General features: G+C 38.6%; 1 protein-coding gene and 1 pseudogene across 2 annotated transcripts in view; both read right to left on the bottom strand.

Moving 5' to 3' along the window:
- TBCA (tubulin folding cofactor A) overlaps window positions 1-22,797 on the bottom strand; it is a 102,218-nt gene that overhangs the window by 43,818 nt on the left and 35,603 nt on the right. The window lies entirely within an intron of this gene.
- LOC113617401 (60S ribosomal protein L12 pseudogene) lies at window positions 106-872 on the bottom strand (annotated as a pseudogene).

The following is a 22,797-nucleotide window of genomic DNA, read 5'->3' as shown; positions in this document are numbered from 1 at the left end:
TACAAAGGATCACAACATGGAAAGACAGGCTATTAACTGAGGTACTCAACTTTCATTCATTGGCAAATGCCAAATTAGAAACGAAACTTTTTTTTTCCCCACTGGTTGTCAAGTAACACTTTATTATTTTCCTTTGCAGTTCTTAACTAGCTGGGCAATCCACCACACCACTGTTGATGTCATCTAAGATGTCATGAGGGTGGCAGCCATCAACATTGCAGCCCACAGACTAGGCGGTCCCCAGGATCTCTTTAATGGTTCCAGAGAGTTCTCTAGCTAAAGATCGATGCCACATCTGTCGGGCAATGTTGACAATCTCATCAAAAGTGATGTTTCCACTGTGCTTAATGTTTTTCTGCTTCTTTCTGTCTCTTGGCAGTTCCTTGAGGGCTCTGATGATCAGGGCAGAGGCAGAAGGTACCACCTCAATCTGGGCCTGTCGGTTCTGAATGGTCAGTTTCACTGTAATCCTCAGACCCTTCCAATCACCAGTTGCCTTGGTGATGTCATCACCAACTTTCTTTGGAGACAGACCAAGGGGGCTGATCATGGGGGAAAGGGCAAATGTGGCACCGACTTCCCCACCGGTGCACCTCAGGTACACAACTTTGATCTCACTGGGGTCAAACTTAGGTGGCATGGTGGAGGCGGCTGGTGTCGGATGAACCCGGATTCAGGACAACCAAAGAAAGTTGCACCTTGGCCTCCTCCGAGCCGAAAGCCGAAAGCAAAACATTTTTAATGCATATAATTTGCTCAATTTTCCTCTCAAGGGAATTAATTTTTCAAAGGAAATTTCATTATGTTTACCTAGGCATGCCTCATCACTCTAGTTCCTTTCAGCTCTGTTCTAATTACAATCCAAAGTTTGCATCCTTTGTGGATTTTCTTGCATGCTTTCTCCCAGGTAATTAATATGATTTAAATAAAATTGTATTTAACATAGCACCTATGGCACCATGCAGAACACCACCTCCAATTCAATATGATGCCATCATTACCTTTGGTATGATCCAACTGCTAGTTTTTAGCCCATGTTGACAACTAACAAGAACTTATTTTATAATTTCCCTAAAATAGTATTAACTATTCTAGTGAAAATTAGATATTAGCTTCCTGCCTACTGAATATGAATTTTGTAATTCTACTCTATTAAAGCTAACACAATAAGAGCATTCAAGTTTATTTGGCTTAATTTGTCCTTCACATACCCATATGCATGTTGTTCATTCTTCATTATTCTGTACACCCTTTACATACATTCTTAAGGGCAAACATGAGAAGCACAGTTTTATACGTCCTACTCACAGGTTTGCATTAAAAACAAAACAACAGACTGAACTGCCCTGGAGCCTGAGGGGAGGGTGGCCTAACTGAGGCTGCTGGCTCTGGAGGGGCCCCACCAGCCGAAGCTGCGACAGTCCTGGGGACCATGGGCAAGAGGACAGACAGGAGAAGCAAGAAGAACTACAATCCTGCAGCCTGTGGAACAAACGCCACATTCACAGGAAGAGAGACAAGATGAAAAGGCAGAGGGCTATGTACCAAATCATGGAACAACATAAAACCCCAGAAAAACAACTAAATGAAGTGGAGATAGGAAACCTTCCAGAAAAAGAATTCAGAAAAATCATAGTGAAGATGATCCAGGATCTCGGAAAAAGAATGGAGACAAAGATCGAGAAGATGCAAGAAATGTTTAACAAAGACCTAGAAGAATTAAAAAACAAACAAACAGAGATGAACAACACAATAACTGAAATGAAAAATACACTAGAAGGAATCAGTAGCAGAATAACTGAGGCAAAAGAATGCATAAGTGACCTGTAAGACGGAATGGTGGAATTCACTGCTGCAGAACAGAATAAAGAAAAAAGAATGAAAAGAAATGAAGACAGCCTAAGAGACCTCTGGGACAACATTAAACGCAACAACATTCACGTTATAGGGGTCCCAGAAGGAGAAGAGAGAGACAAAGGACCAGAGAAAATATTTGAAGAGATTATAGTCAAAAACTTCCCTAACATGGGAAAGGAAATAGCCACCCAAGTCCACGAAGCACAGAGAGTCCCATACAGGATAAACCCAAGGAGAAACACGCCAAGACACATAGTAATCAAATTGGCAAAAATTAAAGACAAAGAAAAATTATTGAAAGCAGCAAGGGAAAAATGACAAATAACATACAAGGGAACTCCCATAAGGTTAACAGCTGATTTCTCAGCAGAAACTCTACAAGTCAGACGGGAGTGGCATGATATACTTAAATTGAGGAAAGGGAAGAACCTACAACCAAGATTACTCTGTCTGGCAAGGATCTCATTCAGATTCGATGGAGAAATCAAAAGCTTTACAGACAAGCAAAAGCTAAGGGAATTCAGCACCACCAAACCAGCTCTACAACAAATGCTAAAGGAACTTCTCTAAATGGGAAACACTAGAGAAGAAAAGGACCTACAAAAACAAACCCAAAACAATTAAGAAAATGGTAACAAGAACATACATATTGATAATTACCTTAAACGTGAATGGATTAAATCCTCCAACCAAAAGACATGGGCTTGCTGAATGGATACAAAAACAAGCCCCATATATATGCTGTCTACAAGAGACCCACTTCAGACCTAGGGACACATTCAGACTGAAAGTGAGGGCATGGAAAAAGATATTCCATGCAAATGGAAATCAAAACAAAGCTGGAGTAGCAATACTCATATCAGATAAAATAGACTTTAAAATAATGTTACAAGAGACAAGGAAGGACACTACATAATGATCAAGGGATCAATCGAAGAAGAAGATATAACAATTATAAATATATATGCACCCAACATGGGAGCACCTCAACACATAAGGCAACTGCTAACAGCTATAAAAGAGGAAATTGACAGTAACACAATAATAGTGGGGGACTTTAACACCTCACTTACACCAATGGACAGATCACTCAAACATAAAATTAAAAAGGAAACACAAGCTTTAAATGACACAATAGACCAGACAGATTTAACTGATATTTATAGGACATTCCGTCCGAAAACATCAGATTACACTTTCTTCTCAAGTGCACACGGAACATTCTCCAGGAGAGATCACATCTTGGGTCACAAATTAAGCCTCAGTAAATTTAAGAAAACTGAAATCATATCAAGCATCTTTTCTGACAACAATGCTATGAGATTAGAAATCAATTACAGGGTAAAAAAAAAAGTAAAAACATACACATGGAGGCTAAGCAGTACATTACTAAATAACTAAGAGATCACTGAAGAAATCAAAGAGGAAATCAAAAAATACTTAGAGACAAATGACAATGAAAACACAATGATCCAAAACTTATGGGAGGCAGCAAAAGCAGTTCTAAGAGGGAAGTTTATAGCAATACAAGCCTACCTCAACAAACAAGAAAAATCTCAAATAAACAATTGAAATTTACACCCAAAGAAATTAGAGAAAGAAGAACAAACAAAACCCAAAGTTAGCAGAAGGAAAGAAATCATAAAGATCAGAGCAGAAATAAATGAAATAGAAACAAAGAAAACAACTGCAAAGATCAATAAAACTAAAAACTGGTTCTTTGAAAAGATAAACAAAATTGATAAACCATTAGCCAGACTCATCAAGAAAAAGAGGGAGAGGACTCAAATAATAAAATTAGAAATGAAAAAGGAGAAGTTACAACATAAACCGCAGAAATACAAAGCATCCTAAGAGACTACTACAAGCAACTCTATGCCAATAAAATGGACAACCTGGAAGAAATGGGACAAATTCCTAGAAAGGTATAACCTTCCAAGAGTGAACCAGGAAGAAACAGAAAATATGAACAGACCAATTGCAAGAAATGAAATTGAAACTGTGATTTAAAATCTTCCAACAGGGCTTCCCTGGTGGCGCAGTGGTTGAGAGTCCGCCTGCTGATGCAGGGGACACGGGTTCGTGCCCTGGTCTGGGAAGATCCCACATGCCATGGAATGGCTGCGCCCGTGAGCCATGGCCGCTGAGCCTGCGCGTCCGGAGCCTGCTGCTCCGCAACGGGATGGGCCACAGCAGTGACAGGCCCGCGAACCGCAAAAAAAAAAAAAAAAAAATCTTCCAACAAACAAAAGCCCAGGACCAGATGGCTTCACAGGTGAATTCTATCAAACATTTAGAGAAGAGCTAACATCCATCCTTCTCAAACTCTTCCAAAAAACTGCAAGGAAGGGACACTCCCAAACTCATTCTATGAGGCCGCCATCACCTTGATCCCAAAACCAGACAAAGATACTACAAAAAAAGAAAATTACAGACCAATATCACTGATGAATATAGATGCAAAACTCCTCAACAAAATACTAGCAAGCAGAATCCAACAACACATTAAAACGATCATACACCATGATCAAATGGGATTTATCCCAGGGATGCAAGGATTCTTCAGTATACACAAATCAGTCAATGTGATACACCATATTAACAAATTGAAGGATAAAAATCATATGATCATCTCAACAGATGCAGAAAAAGCTTTTGACAAAATTCAACACTCATTTATGATAAAAACTCTCCAGAAAGTGGGTATAGAGGGAACCTACCTCAACATAATAGAGGCCATAAAAAACAAACCCACAGCAACCATCATTCTCAATGGTGAAAAACTGAAAGCATTTCCTCTAAGATCAGGAACAAGACAAGGATGTCCGCTCTCACCAGTATTATTCAACATAATTTTGGAAGTCCTAGCCATGGCAATCAGAGAAGAAAAAGAAATAAAAGTAATACAAATTGGAAAAGAAGAAGTAAAACTGTCACCATTTGCAGATGACATGATACTATACATAGAGAATCCTAAAGATGCCACCAGAAAACTACTAGAGCTAATCAATGAATTTGGTAAAGTTGCAGGATACAAAATTAATGCACAGAAATCTCTTGCATTCCTATACACTAACGAAAAATCTGAAAGAGAAATTACAGAAACACTCCCATTTACCATTGCAAGAAAAAGAATAAAATACCTAGGAATAAACCTACCTAGGGAGACAAAAGACCTGTACGTGGAAAACTATAAGACACTGTTGAAAGAAATTAAAGATGATACCAACAGATGGAGAGATATACCATGTTGTTGGATTAGAAGAATCAATATTGTGAAAATGACTATACTACCCAAAGCAATCTACAGATTCAATGCAATCCCTATCAAATTACCAATGGCATTTTTTACAGAACTAGAACAAAAAATCTTAAAATCTGTATGGAGACACGAAAGACCCCAAATAGCCAAAGCAGTCTTGAGGGAAAAAAACAGAGCTGGAGGAATCAGACTCCCTGACTTCAGACTATACTACAAAGCTACAGTAATCAAGACAATATGGTACTGGCACACAAAAACAGAAATACAGATCAATGGAACAGGACATAAAGCCCAGAGATAAACCCATGCACCTATGGTCAACTAATCTATTGCAAAGGAGGCAAGGATATACAATGGAGAAAAGACAGTCTCTTCGATAAATGGTGCTGGGAAAATTGGACAGCTATGTGTAAAAGAATAAAAGTAGAACACTCCCTAACACCATACACAAAAATAAACTCAAAATGGATTAGAGACCTAAATGTAAGACGGGACACCATAAAACCCTTAGAGGAAAACACAGGAAGAACACTCTGACATAAATCACAGCAAGATCTTTTTTGACCCTCCTCCTACAGTAATGGAAATAAAAACAAAAATAAACAAATGGGACCTAATGAATGGGAAAAAATGTTTGCAAATGAATCAATGGACAAAGGATTAATCTCCAAAATATATAAACATCTCATGCACCTCAATATTAAAAAAGCAAACAACCCAATCCAAAAATGGGCAGAAGACCTAAATAGACATTTCTGCAAAGAGGACATACAGATGGCCAAGAAGCATATGAAAAGCTGCTCAACATCACTAATTATTAGAGAAATACAAATCAAAACTACAATGACGTATCACCTCACACCAGTTAGAATGGGCATCATCAGAAAATCTACTAACAACAAATGCTGGAGAGGGTGTGGAGAAAAGGGAACCCCTCTTGCACTGTTGGTGGGAATGTAAATTGATACAACCAGTATGGAGAACAGTATGGAGGTTCATTACAAAGTTAAAAATAGAATTACCATATGACCCAGCAATCCCACTACTGGTCATATACCCAGAGAAAACCATAATTCAAAAAGACACATGCACCCCAATGTTCATTGCAGCATTATTTACAATAGCCAGGTCATGGAAGCAACCTAAATGCCCATTGACAGACAAATGGATAAAGAAGATGTGGTACATATATACAATGGAATATTACTCAGCCATAAAAGGAATGAAAGTGGGTCATTTGTAGAGACGTGGATGAATCTAGGGAGTGTCATACAGAGTGAAGTAAGTCAGAAAGAGAAAAACAAATATCACATATTAATGCATATATGTGGCACCTAGAAAAATCACACAGATGAACCGGTTTGCAGGCAGAAATTGAGACACAGATGTAGAGAACAAACGTATGGACACCAAGGGCAGAAAGCAGCGGCGGGTGGTGGTGGTGGTGTGATGAATTGGGAGATTGGGATTGACATGTATACACTGAAATGTATAAAATGGATGACTAATAAGAACCTGCTGTATAAAAAAAAATAAAATTCAAAAAAGAAAAAAATGTTAAAAAAAAGAAAAAAAGCTAAAAAAACAACATAAAACAGGATTATCTCCACTTAAAAGAAATTCCCAAAGCAGAAATTCATCCATTTAAAATAAACTGATTGCACAACCACTACTATGTAGCACTTAACTAGACATAGTCCAACAGAGGTCAAGTTGGTTCTAAGTTAAAAAATCTAGCTGGAAAATAAAAAATTTAAACAAAAGGAAACAACTGTTTTCTTTAGCTCGACAATGCAGCCTTCAAACTGTCACTAGAATTCCTTTGCTTTACTTAGATAATTCAATAAACAGACACAATGTCTATAGAATTCCAAATTTCTCAAAAGGACATTAAAGACCCCCTGGCTGTATTTCTCATTATACACTCCATGCTTTTTTGTTTGTTTGTTTTTGTTTTTGTTTTGGCTGCGTTGGGTCTTCGTTGCTGCTTTCTGTAGTTAGGGCGAGCGGGAGCTACTCTTCGTTGTTGTGCGCAGGCTTCTTATTGTGGTGTCTTTTCTGTGGAGCACAGGCTCTAGGCGCACGGGCTTCAGCAGTTGTGGCACGTGGGCTCAGTAGTTGTGGCTCCCGGGCTCTAGAGTGCAGGCTCAGTAGTTGTGGCACATGGGCTTAGTTGCCCCGGCATGTGGGATCTTCCTGGACCAGGGCTGGAACCCGTGTGCCTTGCATTGGCAGGTGGATTCTTAACCACTGTGCCACCAGGGAAGCCCCAACACTCCATGCTTTTTACACATCTATCATAATGTCCATAAAATGTCCCAAGTATATCCAACTCATTTCCTAAATGGAGATTTTTATCTTACTTCTTTTGCTAAGAGAACATGATTCCCCTTCCCAATCCTCAACGCCTCATCTTCACCACTCACTCAAGATCTACTTCAAATGTCATTTCTTCCAGGAAGCCTTCCTCAACTCACCCAGTAGAATTTTAAACTGATTTCTTATCCAAATAACTATAACCGAAATAGTTGTATCTTGATGACAATATACATCTACGTAATGCTTTACAGTTGAGCTGCTTGCACAATAGTATCTCTTTCGGAAATATATGAGAATAACATCCCCAAAAGTTTTCTAAAGATAAGAGCTTATAATTGAACCATTTTCCTGTTTCTTTAAACCAATAGCTACAGCCACTCCTGAAGTTTTTGACATAAATATGAAAAAGCTCATGTTCCTAAGGAAACTATCAGAAGTCTATCTGCGAGGTGTGAACACTCACATCTGCAGATCTGATTCTTAGACTGAAAGTATGACCAAAAGCCTTTGTTAACAACAATGACAATAAAAACAAAAAGCAGGCAGTCCTTTCCTTATTAAAACATGAAAGGCTAGCCATCTCCAGTGACTATTTTCCAGCTTTCTTTGGCAAATAGTGAATTATTTAAGTGTCAGCAGTGGGATTATTTATGTGATGGGAATTTTAAAGAAAGTAGAGTATTCCATAAATCAGCTTATATAAGAAGTAATTTACCAATTCTCCTACTCAGGTCAAATAAAATTTAAGCCAATGGAATGTCAGAAGATCTGGGTTTTAGTTCTAATTCTTGACTACCTTGTAATGTGATCTTGGGTAAGCTGCTTAATTTCTCTGGGTCTCAGGTTCAACATCTGTAAAATGAGGGGGCTGGACTAGATGATCCCTAGGGTATGTTGCAGCTCAAAAATGGAAAGGAAGAAACGCATCTTAAATTCATTTTATTAATAGTGGAAATCAAACCATCAGCAGAGACTGATAATTTTTTCTATTTATTTACAAAGCTGATAAATAATATTCTGAAACTGACCCTAAAATGCTTAGTTGGGTTTTCAGTCAATAAATCTAGCACTTAAAGTTTAACTATCAATTTCTCTTCTCTTTACTGATATATCTTTCATCCTTAGGTCTCAAAAGTTGCCATAAAATTTCTTGTTTCTATGCAATTCATGATATAATTCATCCCACTCTGGTGTTTCAACAATTTAACGGTTCTAATTGCCTTATTATCTGCTCTGGTGCAGTAGTAAAGCCTCTGAACATTTCATTTACCTTACCAACAAGAAATCCCATATATCTCAGCCTTAAGGATATTACCTCTACCTCTTGGATGAGCAGAGGCATGAAGAACTTAAGCTCTCTGGAAAGCCAATATAATCTATCACTATTTAACTGTTTGTCAATGTTTATGCCTGTCTCAACTCACATTTAATGGGGCTTTTTATTGTTATTTTCCACTATAAAATTTTGAAGACACCTAAATGTCACTAATTCCCTTCTAAGTTTAGCATGTCTATTGCAATGTTACTTACCTGGGAGACACAGTAACATGGTACAAATGAATGCTATGGAGTTAGGCAGACTAGCTCCAAATCTTAGTTCTGACCTTTGCTATTTATATGACCTTAAGCAAGTTACTTGCCTCTTTGAGGCTGTTTCCACAAGTAAAATAGGAAGACTAGCTACTCTACAATACTGTAGTGAATATAAAGTAAGTACAGTTCCTGGTCTGATGCTGCACACGTAACAAGTATTCAGTAACTGTTACTCATGTCCTTCCCATACCAAGTGCTCCCACTTGGCTGTGATTCTGTTTGTTGAACTGGCCAGTTTGAAAATAGATTTTAGTCACTAGCTGCTTCTATAGGAGTGTTTCCAAATGGCTGGTTGTAACCCATTAGTCAGGGTTCTAATCCATGACTCCTGAAATCAATTCAGTGGGTTTTGGTCAGCACTGTTTTAATGGAAGAGAACAGAATGGAACTGGAAATATCAGAGTACATTATAAGTGCTAAAAATAGGAATACTTCATTAAACTTTTGTTCCAGTTTTATAAATGTGTGTGTGTGTACTGTGCCATGATGAAAAAAAAAGTCTATTTCTTACTCTATAGAGAAGGTCAGTTATCTTTAGTTGGATCACTTCCCTTCCCTGCCCATCTTTTCCAGGTAATGTCCTACTAAGACCAGCATTTCAGTATCTCAAAGTCAAGAAGCCCACCAGCACTACTCCCCTACAGAAAACAGTTATATATATATTCCTGAGGTTACCTACATTGTTAATAAGACCAAGAGGCAGAAGTGATACCCTTAGAAATACTTTTCTTAACTACTCATCAAATCCTTTCATATTTTGCTTCTTTTGAAACACAGTAGCAAGTAAAAGTCTCCTTGGGGGCCTTAAAAAAATAAAAATAAAAACAGATACTAAAGAAAGTTACAACCAGAAACCCAGTTATTCAAATAAGAACTCAACATTAAAATCTAAAATGTATTCCATAACCACAACCCCTTCAGTAAAATACATTAATCTTTTGGGGAGAATATTTTATCTTTTAAAGCAGATCCAATTTTTTTCTTTCATTGTTAATTTTTTTAAACACTTATTGTAGTTGATTTACAATGTTGTGTTAGTTTCAGGTGTACAGCAAAGTGAACCTGTTATACATATATCCACTTTTTTTTTTCCTAAGATTCTTTTCCCATATAGGCCATTACAGAGTAGTGAGTAGAGTTCCCTGTGCTATACGGCACGTTCTTCCTAGTTATCTATTTTATATATAGTCATGTGTATATGTCAATCCCAATCTCCCAATTTATCCCTCCTTTCCCTTATCCCCTGGTAACCGTAAGTTTGTTTTCTACATCCATGACTCTACTTCTGCTTTGTAAATAAGTTCATTTGTATCCAGTTTTTTAAAGATTCCACATATAAGTGATATCATATGATATTTGTCTTTCTCTGACTTACTTCACTCAGTATGATAATCTCTAGGTCCATCCATGTTGCTGCAAATGGCATTATTTTGTTCTTTTTTATGGCCGAGTAATATTCCATTGTATATATGTACCACATCTTCTTTATCTATTCCTCTGGTGATGGACATGTAGGTTGCTTCCATGTCCTGGCTATTGTAAATAGTGCTGCAACGAACATTTGGGTGCATGTATCTTTTTGAATTATGTTTTTCTCTCTAGATATATGCCCAGGAGTGGGATTGTTGGGTCATATGGTAGCTCTATTTTCAGTTTTTTAAGGAACTTCCATACTGTTCTCCATACTGGCAGTACAATTTACATTCTTACCAACAGTGTAGGAGGGTTCCCTTTTCTCCACACCCTCTCCAGCATTTATTGTTTGTAGATGTTTTGATGATGGCCATTCTGACTGGTGTGAGGTGATACCTCATTGTAGTTTTGATCTGCATTTCTCAAATAATTAGTGATGTTGAGCATCTTTTCACACGCTTTTTGGTCATCTGTGTGTCTTCTCTATGTCTATTTAGATAATAGACATGTCTATTAGATAAGAGAAATGTCTATTTAGATCTTCTGCCCATTTTTTGATTGGGTTATCTGTTTTTTTGATATTGAGCTCATGAGCTGTTTGTATATTTTGGAGATTAATCCCTTGTTGGTTGCTTCATTTGCAAATATTTTCTCCCACTCTAAGGGTTGTCTTTTTGTTTTATGGTTTCCTTTGCTATGCAAAAGCTTTTAAGTTTAATTAGATCCCATTTGTTTATCTTTGTTATTATTTTCATTACTCTGGGAGGTGGGTCAAAAAGATCTTGCTGCTTTTTTCCAACGGTGGGAAGGAGGTGGGCCTGGCTCCGCACGGCCTTGGGGCCAGAGCCCAGGTCCCCGCCCGCCCCAGCGCCGGCCTCCAGCCAAGCACTGTGTCCTAGGTCACAGTGGCCGGTGGTGCGCCCGGGTCCGCAGGACAGGCGGGCACAGAGGTTGCTTGTGTTGGGGTGGGGGGTACGGCGAGGTTCCAGCATCTCCGCAGAGCATTGCAGGTCCGGGCCTGGGGGCACCACAGCTTGCTATTCTCTCTGCACTTTCCTGGCTCTGAAGCCTCGAGAACACAGCTAGGCATCAGTAGTTTAATGCAGAGTTTGCCTGCTGGGAACTAGAGGCCTGCTGGGGTCTCAGTTCTTGACTGGCCCCGGAACATGAGGTTGCCAGGCATGTGACGGCAGCAGGTAGGAGTGAGCTGCTGGTGCAGTGATGAGCAGGAAAGAAAGGACAATAGCTGTTGGCCTGTGAACCTAGGCAAGAATGACCAGCCAACACAATCCAGACCAAGGTCCGTGGGCCCAGCTCAGTCCTGTGTGGCTGGTCAGTGGAATAGACCTGCAGGTGTGGCTCTTGTCACTCTAAGACTGGCTTCAGGACAGATCCTGCTGATGAGCCCAGGGCACTGCCCTCAGTTCTCCAGGAGAGTGCATCTGAGTGGAGCCAGGGGGGTGTGCCCAACTCACAGCACAGCGGCCACACGCATCCAGTCTGCTTGCAAGGGCAGTGGAGAGCCGGGGGAAGTCATGGCCTTGGGAGTGTCCTCTGATGAAAAAGAACCTGCAGGCTTATAAAATAACTTTTGTGTGAAACGTTGGTGTGTTGAAGAGCAGTTCTGTGTGCTTTTCTCCTTGGTGTGGATCAGCAGTGCTGAGGCAGCAGGCGTGACACAGAAGTGTGAGCAGAGATGGTCTGGAATTCCCAAACTCCAGGGAAACTAAAGGTGACAGCCAGCCTAGTGAAGAGGACAGGAGTTGGGGGCCGGTGGCGGTGGGGCAGGAAGGCGCCCGAAGGCAGCGGTGTCCCACCTGTGGTGGCGGCAGCCCAGCAGGTGCCCCTTGTCGCAGGGACCTAATCCTGGCTCCAGCTAGGTGGTCAGCAGAGCTGCAAGGTCTTCTGGGTGAGGAGACCCCACAGTCCTGAGCTGTTCTTTGCTGTGTTTGGTCATCTCCCCCCATCCAAGGGGAGAAATCTAGATGAGGTTTAAGAATTAGTGCTTTAAGAATGTGGATCTCGTAGTTGAGATCTTGGAACACATGTTTTCAGCACAAGGTGTTAAGGTGAATGGAAGAATTTAACGCCTTTTCAAGGAGTGTATCTCCATGTGGGCAGAACTAGAGAATAAATGGGTCTTAAATAAAAGGAAGACCAGGAAGAGTGTGGGAAAGAGAAAAAGATCTTGCTGTGATTTATGGCAAAGAGTGTTCTGCTTATGTTTTCCTCTGAGAGCTTTATAGGGTCTGACCTTACATTTTAGGTCTTTAATCCATTTTGAGTTTATTCTTGTGTATGGTGTTAGGGAGTATTCTAATTTCATTCTTTTACATGTAGCTGTCCAGTTTTCCCAGCACTACTTACTGAAGAGACTGTCTTTTCTCCATTGTACATTCTTGCCTCCTTTGTCATAGATTAGGTGGCCATAGGTGCGTGAGTTTATCTCTGGGCTTTCTATCCTGTTCCATTGATTTATATTTCTGTTTTTGTGCCAGTACCATACTGTTTTGAATACTGAAGCTTTGTAGTATAGTTAAAGCAGATCTAAGTTAAATGGAAGTTGGGGGAGGGCTGTTAGGGAAGGCTTTTTCAAGAAAATAATGTCAAAGTTAGGATTTGATGAATGAGTAAGAATTAGCAAAGAAGAGGGAAAGGGTATATGACAGGAGTAGCAAGCAGGGTGGCAGCATTTTAGGTACCAAGAAGAGCACAAAAGATTCTAAAGTGAGAGATAATATGGAAAGTTGGTTTGAAAATTAAGTGAGGCTGATTCATTCGGCGTGGAGAAGAGCAGCAAAAGATAAACAAGAGAGTAAGGGCCCAGAACATAACCTTATAAGGTCATACTAAAGAATTTGGATTTTTCCTAAGTGTATTTAACAGACTTATCAGGTGAGTGACCTACTCAATCATATTTACCTTTTAAAAAGATTATAAAAAAAAATCACTGTGACTGCAACATGGACAATGTAATAGGGGCAGGGCTAGGGCCACGCAGATAAGGGGAGTGTGACTGTAATACAGGAGAAAAATGGTTGTGGTCTACTCAAGAGTGGTAGCTGTGGGAATGAAGAGATATAGATAAAATTGATTATTTTAACCAGGGTGAATAATGGATGTGGGAAGATAAGGGAGCTGGAGAATCCAAAGGTAACTGGGCAGATGGTGGTGTGGTAGTGCCAGTGCCTGAGATAAGGAGACCAGGAAGAGTGTGGGAAAGAGAAAATATAAAATTAGGACCTTGTTATACTGGAGGTGCCTATGTGACATTAAAGTGGAAATGTCCAGAAGTACCCAGACCTAGAGTTCAAAAGGAAGATATATATGAGGGAATCAGGAACATACTGATGTAACTGGGGTCATAGGAGTGAAGGAGGCTGCTCATTGGAGTGTTTACAAAGTGAAAAGGGAAAAAAGCCCCAGGTAGAGCCCCAGAGAACATTTGAGAGAGGGTAAGCTACACTAATGCAAGAAGTATTGACACAACTGTCTTTTGTTAAAATTGGTGTATAACTGACATATAACATCATTATATTAGTTCGGGTGCACAACATAACGATTCGACATTTATATGTATTGCAAAATGATCCCAATGCCCATCACCATACAGAGTTACAAAAATTTTTTTATTGTGATGAGAAATTTTCTGTCTTATTTACCACTATATCCCTGTCATGCAGACAGTATATGTCATATATCAGTGGCTCAATCAATTTCTGTTACATAAATAACAAAGGAAGAAAAAAACAAAAATAAGACTGAGAAGGAGTAAAGAGGGGAAGACCAGAGTACTGGTCTTCTGAAGGGAAGTAAAGAAGGGAAACCAGAGTACTGCAGTATCACTGTAGCCAAGGAAAGAAAGTAGGATAGAAAGCTTTTCAAGGAGGGGAAAGTAATTCTGTCAACGGCTGCTAGTAAGTCAAGATAAAGACTGTTAGATATTATGAGTGACCTTTGTTTCACTGCTGATGAACTCTTTCGACAAGTCTGGCTCCTAGGGAGGGAAATGAGATAAAGGGTTTTTTGCTGTTGATTCTTTAAGATATTAGTGACTTCAGCATGTTTGAATACTTTTGGGAATAAACTTGAAAAGAGATTAAAGAGAAAAGACAAACACTTAACAAAGGGATGGGATTCGGTACACAGATAGAATGATGCCTTTTAATAAAAGGTTAAGATCTTTGATTCTAAGAGGAAGTAATGAGTACAGTAAGAATAAAGATGCATGTAAATCTCTAGGTTTGATGGCGCTTGGGACACAAAGAGCATGTGATTCTGTCATTAGCCAGGGAAGACTTCAGGAAAGAAGTAATGATTAAGAAGAGACCTAAAAATTGAGGACTAAGTAAGTATTATTCAAAGCAGTATGCTGGGGAATGTTCTAGTCAGAGGAAACTGCATATTTAGAAAAGGGCTGAAGGGAGATTTTATATTAAATAATTGATATATTTACCAATCCTAAAAACATAGACTAGGGAAATTAGCTTGAGCCTGGATTTAACCCTTGGCTAAACTTCCTTTACTCTTCAGGCTGCTGCTGATAAAGTTCAGGGAATACTTTCTACCCTGAGAGGCCACTCTAGTTATCCCAATCAGGACTCTCTCTAACAATTATGGATTAGAAATATTTGAAGAACTGAGCACTGATTCATCAGCCTGTCATTCAGCTATGAATCAAACACTTTTTGAGTAACTACTAAGTTCAAGGCACCATCCTGCATTCTGAAGACTGCAAAGAGAATAAAGCATGTTGTGTCACTCTCAAGGAGCTTAAGTCCCTTCATGGGTAGAATAAGTGAAATGTTACCTGAGGCCCAGAGCCCGAAGCAAATATTTACTCCTTCTTTCTACCCCTTATTCCCCATCTTTCTGTTGTCTTATGTCTCTTCCATCTACATATCTCTCACTGATCCCTCCCCTTCTTCTCCCAACCTTGCTGGTCATAAAATTAAAGTGTAGAAAAATTTTAATATTTATTCTATTTAGTAAACTGTTTCATATTTCTAAGACCTTTAAACAAAAATCAGGTAATGTCAACATTTTATATTCTAAAGGAAAGAAAATAAACTAAGTTCTTTCTGTAAAAGGTCCTCAATGATTTTTTTCCCTATATGTCATTGGTCTCCAAGAAAATACAGAAGACATTTGGGGACTTACCATTTGAGGACTTAACTCTCAGTAAATACCCCAAAATGTTCATGTAATATAATTTTAATTTTGCTGAAATACAGTTATGGTTATGAGCTGTGGTATTCAGGAACAAGTCACCAATATGGTGAATGAGTCTGACAACTGTCCAGAATCCAATCTCAGCGTAGCTGTTCTGTTCTTTCTTTTGTCTGTGTGTGTGATATAACTCTAGTAAATGAACTAACCACAAACCAACAAAAACCCATTTTGTTTCTTTGAGGAAAAAGAGCCAGAAAAGAAAGTCAATGCTATTGGCAGTGATAATAGTAAGTAAAGGAATCTAAGAAAATTACTGCGTTTGCAAATGTGGGGGATTTGAAAAGATCTTGGAACACATTCCTTAACAAAACATAAACTGTCTATTGTATTTTCCTCCACTTCCATGCCATTTTCTAGCAACATGACAAATAATAGCTGGAAAATTAATTGGTCTGAGACCTGGAATAACTATCAGAGTTCTTAAAGATTTGATAATCAACTACAGAATTAAGGTATTTAATCACACCATTAGACTCAAAAGACTAGCTAGGAAAAATAAATGCCAGAGTCAAAAGTTATTGCCTTACTAAAGGATAGCATGTTTACGGTTAGAGGCATGGACTAAGAAACCTAAACCCTAGATTGGAGAGCCTCTATTTTGCCTCTTAATATCTGTGTACCCTTTTGAAAGTCACTTAATTTCTGTTAGCCAGGTCCTTGGAGAAGCAGACACTAAGATGGGATAAAACTTGCGAGGATTCTGTCAGTGCAAATATCCATGAGACAGAAAATGGGAAGGGAGCTGGAGAAGGTTGGGAGGGTCATCAGACCATGATGCAAGTCTGAGCCTGAATGAAAGAAAGAGTGAGGAAAGGTTAGAAGGAAGCATCCTAGACTGCCATACAGTTTTAGGAAGGTTTGGCAAGGCCACTGGGGAGTCCTCAGGCCAAAGGTGGCTGTTACGGGAATCCCATGTCCCTCACGAAAAGGTCTGTCTGCCACTAGCTGTCAGCAGCTCATGGGAAGCAAGGCTTTGGGAAAAATGTAGTAACAGATTTCACAGTCCAGTAGCAGGGGCCCTTGGTTAATTATACTCCCTGCATTTGGAAGTCTTCAAGTTCCATTCTCACGGCCACCACAACCTCTTCTGATTTTCACATCTATAAATTCTCTATTTTTGTCCTTCCTACTTTACAAGTTGTCCCAAATATCATAAGGCACTAGGGATATAATGGTGAAAAAAGAGCAACACGGTCTCTGCCCTCAGAGAACATACACTCTAATGGAAAGATCCAGAGAAGCAAAGAGGCAATTAAATACTGTGTGGATTAGTCAGACTGTCACTCACCTACAAATCTAGACTTCTTAGTATGACATACACAACTGTATCCTAAATTATTTTATCAACCATTCTCTTACTATCTCCTCAGTACCCACATACCCTAGATGCTCCAGCCATCACAAACGTTTTTACTCTTTTACTCACCCCTGAATATAATACACTGATTCACACCTCCATGCTTTTATACATATAGTTCTATCTAGAATGTGACTTCTGCAAGATCCCACTCAAATGTCAGTTGTCATAAGCCTCCTCTAACCCTAGAGCACTGGTTCTCAACAAGGACAATTTTATTCCCTACCTACCAGTGGGGCATTTGACAATGTCTGGAGACCATTTTGGTTGCCACAAGTGTGTGTGCATGTGTGTGTTGGGGGGAGGGGTGGAGAGGGAAGGTGAGCTACTGACATCTAGTGGGTAGAGGCCAGGCTTACTGCTAAACACCCTACAATATAAAGGACAGCCTTCGCCCAGTCCCCAACAAAGAATTACCCAGGGCAAAATGTCAAAAGTGTAAAGGTTGAAAAACTCTGTCCTAGAGGCAGTTTGTCATACCCTGGTCTGGGTTCATGAAGCGTTCTGACCTTACTCACAAGGCCTTTGTCTTTCTCTGAAACCATAGCTCCTATAAAACAGAAGGTGATATTCATCTTTCATATCCAATGACCTCACATGGTCTCGTCCCTTTTACAAATTTGTCAAAGTAAAATAAAGGTATAAGTCAGTGCACTGGTGGTACTCAACAGGTGATCTCATCCTGGCTCTACCACTTCCTAGCTGTTTATCTTTGGGAAAATTATTTAAACTCAATTTCTTCATCTGTAAAATGGGGCTCACTGCAATTACTTCATGTACAGATTATGAGGGTGAAGTGACACATACATGAAATGCTTAGCTATATATGACACATAGTGAAAGCTCAAAAAATATCAACATTGCTGTTCCCATGACCTTTTAGGTTGTCAAAAGAAGCAAAGGGAAGCTAAAGATGGGAGCAGGAGGTAGTGTGAAGAAATTTTAGAAGCAAAAAACATTAGTATTCAGCAAGTCAATTTTAAAAGTGATATATGTCTGCCTTTCCCATTTCAGCATTTTTCTCATCACTCATTGGGTTTAAGGTAGTACTTTGTTTAATATTTATTTGTAATTCAGAGCAATGCTATAATACTTATTTTAATTCAAAATACTGTCCTTGCTACTAAAATGAATTTAATTTAGGTCACAAACTTAGTTTATCTAAGGGCAGTAGCACTGTATTCTAAATGAAGCATCACTAATTTCACAATTTTATACATCAAATAAGGAAGACACTGGTCTGAATTTTCACAATGAGTATAAACCTGAACATCTGATATTATGTGATGTTAAGCTACGATATATCATGCGTTATGTGTTAAACAGCACTTATGAATGTTCATTCAAGTGAAAACTGGTGATGGTGTGAGAGGTTGATTTTGGCAAAAATTGAATAACAAAGTTCTGGTGAACAGTGGTTAATGTTTAGCATAGAGCCGTGCACATAGTACATGTTCAATAAATAGCTACTGAAATAAATCCAATGAAGGAATCCTCAGAACTGGGAAAATTTATGACAGTCCAGATTGGCAATAGTATTAGTACCTGACAGAGTGGTTCCAGTTATCAATTCTCACATCTTCTCTCACCAAAACTGCTCAAATCTGTTTATTGGAAAAATATTTTTCTCATGAGAAGAAAGGGACTTTCAAGGGCTGTAGCAGCCAGTTAAAACTGCAAGAAAGGTAAGCTTCTATATGCCTGCTGCTAGGGAAAGAACTGGTTGTTGATGTCTTTAAATTTACTGGCCACCTCTTGTTCCAATGGTAGTAAAACCTGCATATGAAGAGTGAATGGGTTTTTTTTGTTTTGGCTGCATTGGGTCTTTGCTGCTGCGCGAGGGCTTTCTCTAGTTGCGGCGAGTGGGGGTTACTCTTCGTTGTGGTGTGCAGGCTTCTCTTGTTGCAGAGCATGGGCTCTAGGCATGCTGGCCTCAGCAGTTGCAGCATGCGCACTTAGTAGTTCTGGCCGGCAGGCTCTAGAGCGCAGGCTCAGTAGTTGTGGCGCATGGGCTTGGTTGCTCTGCAGCATATGGGATCTTCCCCGATCAGGAACTGAACCCGTGTTCCCTGCACTGGCAGGTGGATTCTTAACCATTGTGCCACCAGGGGAGTCCCGAAGAGTGAATGGTTTTTGTCCACTTGGTTCCCAACAGAGAATTTCAGCCTTTAGAAGCATCTCAAACTTGCCACTCAAGACCTATTTCAATATTTCTAATTTATGAAACCAAAATTTCAGCCAAGTGGAACATTAAACTGGAGAATACATTTCAAAAATAAGATGGAAAAAAAGGATTTACCTTATTTTACTTTTACAGAAAACATCTATTCCAGAAGAGAGGATTGACTGATATAATAATATGCACTTGACCTTTACAAAAAAAACTATTCCTAGCAAAAAAACTATGCCCCAATACAACCTTCAGTAATAAACTTAACTCCTATGCCTAAACCTACTTTCAGATATTAACTTGGTAGTCATAATAATAAATCCACAAACTGTAAAAAGCAAACTCTCATAAATATGTTTCATTTTTTTTCTTGGTTTTGAACTGGCATGAGAAATAATAGAAATTCACTTTGCATATATATCATTCATTCCTGTGGTCACAAAAAAATGTACCATCCAGGGGCTTCCCTGGTGTCGCAGTGGTTGAGAGTCCACCTGCTGATGCAGGGAACACGGGTTTGTGTCCCGGTCCAGGAGGATCCCACATGCTGTGGAGCGGTTGGGCCCGTGAGCCATGGCCGCTGAGCCTGCGCATCCGGAGCCTGTGCTCCACAACAGGAGAGGCCACAACAGTGAGAGGCCTGCGTACCACAAAAAAACAAAACAAAACAAAACAAAACAAAAATGTACCATCCAGACCACAAATTAGGTACTATGCTTTTGTTTTCACTTTAAAGAATTATGAAAGGCCCCAATTTTTGGTGAAGTCTTAATTTATCCAGATTACATACATCGCAACATTATTTAACCCAGTCAATACATTCTTTAACATTTACTTATATCATGCAATCAGCTTCTTCAAGATAAAACTGTTTTGAAAACCAACTCAAATCTCTATTAGCTTTGTATTTGGAATTACTATGAAGCATGAAACAGAAAACATCCAAGAACTATTTTCTAATCTCTTCTCTAAAGAAGTACTATTAAAAGCAATGCACCTAAACAAAACTTTATTATTCTAATTCATAGGAAGTCAGCGTTAAAGTTTACTTATATTTTAAAGGAAATTACATTTTTAAAATCCTTCCTTATATATAAATACATATACATATAGGCCAAATCTTTAAGAATAAGATTTATTTCTGGAAAATAACCAACTATTTATAATACTTATAATTTCAGATATAATACTACTGGAAATTTTCTGAAAAAAATCTGGCCTTATTATGTTAAAAACTATCTTAAAATGATCACTTTTACTATATATAATGTTCTCTTTGTCAGCAAAAAATATATCAGCATTTATTACTCCCATATGACTTCTATAAAATATTTTGGTTACAATAATCAAAATGTAATGTAAAATAATTTATTACATTAAGAATTTATTTTGAATTTTATTCACTTTTTATACAGCAGATTCTTATTAGTTATCCATTGTACACATATTAGTGTATATATGTCAATCCCAATCAAGAATTCTTAAAGAGTACATAGACTCTAAACTTTCAGAGCAGTTAGCATTCTCAAAAGTATTCTGGAAAATGCACTGAGCTATAAGATCAAATATAGCAAGTGGCTATTACAGTTCACTGATGTATCAAAAGCTTAGAAAATGAATATAATAGTGTTAGTCTTTCTTTAAAAGGCTAATGTCTATTAACAGCTAAAAACAGGGCACAGTAGGGGATTAATACATTGTTGTCTGAATCACTTTCATCAGTTTAAGTACCTATTAGTCCTTATTAGCAATGTGCTAGCAAGGTGCTATTGGTCTTTTAAAGTCTATTCTGCTTATTCTTAGTCTCTTTGCCCAGATAGATTCTTTGGCAATAGTATTTGAAACATAAAGTTTAGATATGTATTTTCATTTAGCTTTTTGAATTTAAGATTTGTATTTGAAAAATGTTTTCTCCTTTTAGGACTCTGTTCAAAAGTAATTTAAATTGTTCAGCACATCTGTACACCTAATCTGTTATTATAATTTTCAACAGTATTGAAGTACTCTCCAAAATTTCTCTTAAGGGGAGATATCAAGATGAATCTTCTCAGAAACCAAAGCAATTCATGTGCTCTCCTAAGTAAGTACACTAATGCAGAACTGAGTAAGAAAGCAATGTTCAGAAAGTAAAACTGGACTGTTTATTAAACTAACTTAGTTCTAGCATAACCAATAGTTATTCTTTGGGTATCATAAATGTATTGTTTAAAAACTAAAATTCAAATAAAGAACTGAAAAATAACTTATTGTCAAAGTTTACTAAACCTAGTTTCAAGGATCAAACTTTGAATAAAATCTAACAAATTTTTTTTTGTAATAGTTTAGAACAGAAAAGTCATTTTGAGGAATTCACATTTGTGCAATGACCAAGCGTAGTGTAGTAATTTTAGAAAGCTTCCTAGTTCTAGCTCTACCAGTAATCAGCTGGATAATCTGGAGCAAATTATCTCCCTCTCTTGACTGTTTTTGTTGTGGGGGGTAGTGTTGGGAAACTGGGAGACAGAGAATCTCTAAGGGGTATTTCATCAGCTCTACAATTTAGGGTTTCAAAAGAAAAAGATTTTCTCCTTTAGGACTATAGTCAGAAGTGAAATTAATGTAAATTGTTTAGCATACCTGTATGCCTCATCTGTTCTTGTTATTTTCAACAATGTGGAAAGTACTCTCCTATAAAAACTAAACATACTTGGACATTTTCACTTATCCTGTTGAAGTGGTTCAGAGCAAGCCTCCCCAAAATGTGTCACCTTGGCATATGGATTATTTTGAGCTAAAAGGCAATAGAGACCCTGTGGACTCAAGAGAAACTTTTGCCCCTCACTTAACTACCAAGAAGAATTTAAATTGGGGGTCTTTCCCAGAATCAGAATTATTAGCAGAAATAAATTTTATCTGAGTGACCCATCTGTATGGCAGGGCAAACATCTAATTACCAAACATCTGTTCTTATTATCCTGTGAAATGTCCTTCCCCTCTTTGATGCCACAGACCCTTTTCCACTCCTCCTTAGCTCAGGATAGCATATATACAGTTGACCCTTGAGCAACCCGGGTTTGAACCACGAGTCACCTATACATGGATTTTCTTCAATAAATATACCTGTACCTGCCAGTTCCATACCCACAGATTCAAACAATTTTGGATCATGTACTATGTTTATGATTCTCAGTTGGCAGAATCCACAGATGAGAAATCTGCAGATATGGAGGGCCGACTGAGATGAACATTCAAGGATTTTGGCATCTGCAATAAGTCCTAGAACCAATCCCCTGTAGATACTGAGTGACAACTGTACCTCACTTTACCTGTCTTTGAACCTCTCATGTATGTGAGTTTCCTGTATGTACAAAATTTTATTTTATTTTCTCCTATTAATCTGTGTCACATCAATTTGATTATTAAACCAGTCTAAAAAACCTTTGAAACGTAGAGGAAAATTTTTCCTTCCCAACACTTTTGGCGAGCCAGCCAGGAGATCCCACCCGGTTGGGCACTACTCATTCCTAAGCTGCTGAAGTAGGAAGATTCTGGGACCTCTAACATGAGCCAACAAAAGGTAAGGATTCTTACCACATCAGACACCCGGATCTCTAC

This window comes from Aethalodelphis obliquidens, unplaced genomic scaffold, assembly GCF_003676395.1.
Source record: "Aethalodelphis obliquidens isolate GAN/ISIS:26980383/991018 unplaced genomic scaffold, ASM367639v1 scaffold4, whole genome shotgun sequence".
NCBI lineage: Eukaryota > Metazoa > Chordata > Mammalia > Artiodactyla > Delphinidae > Aethalodelphis > Aethalodelphis obliquidens.
This window is presented reverse-complemented; position numbering and strand designations above follow the sequence as displayed.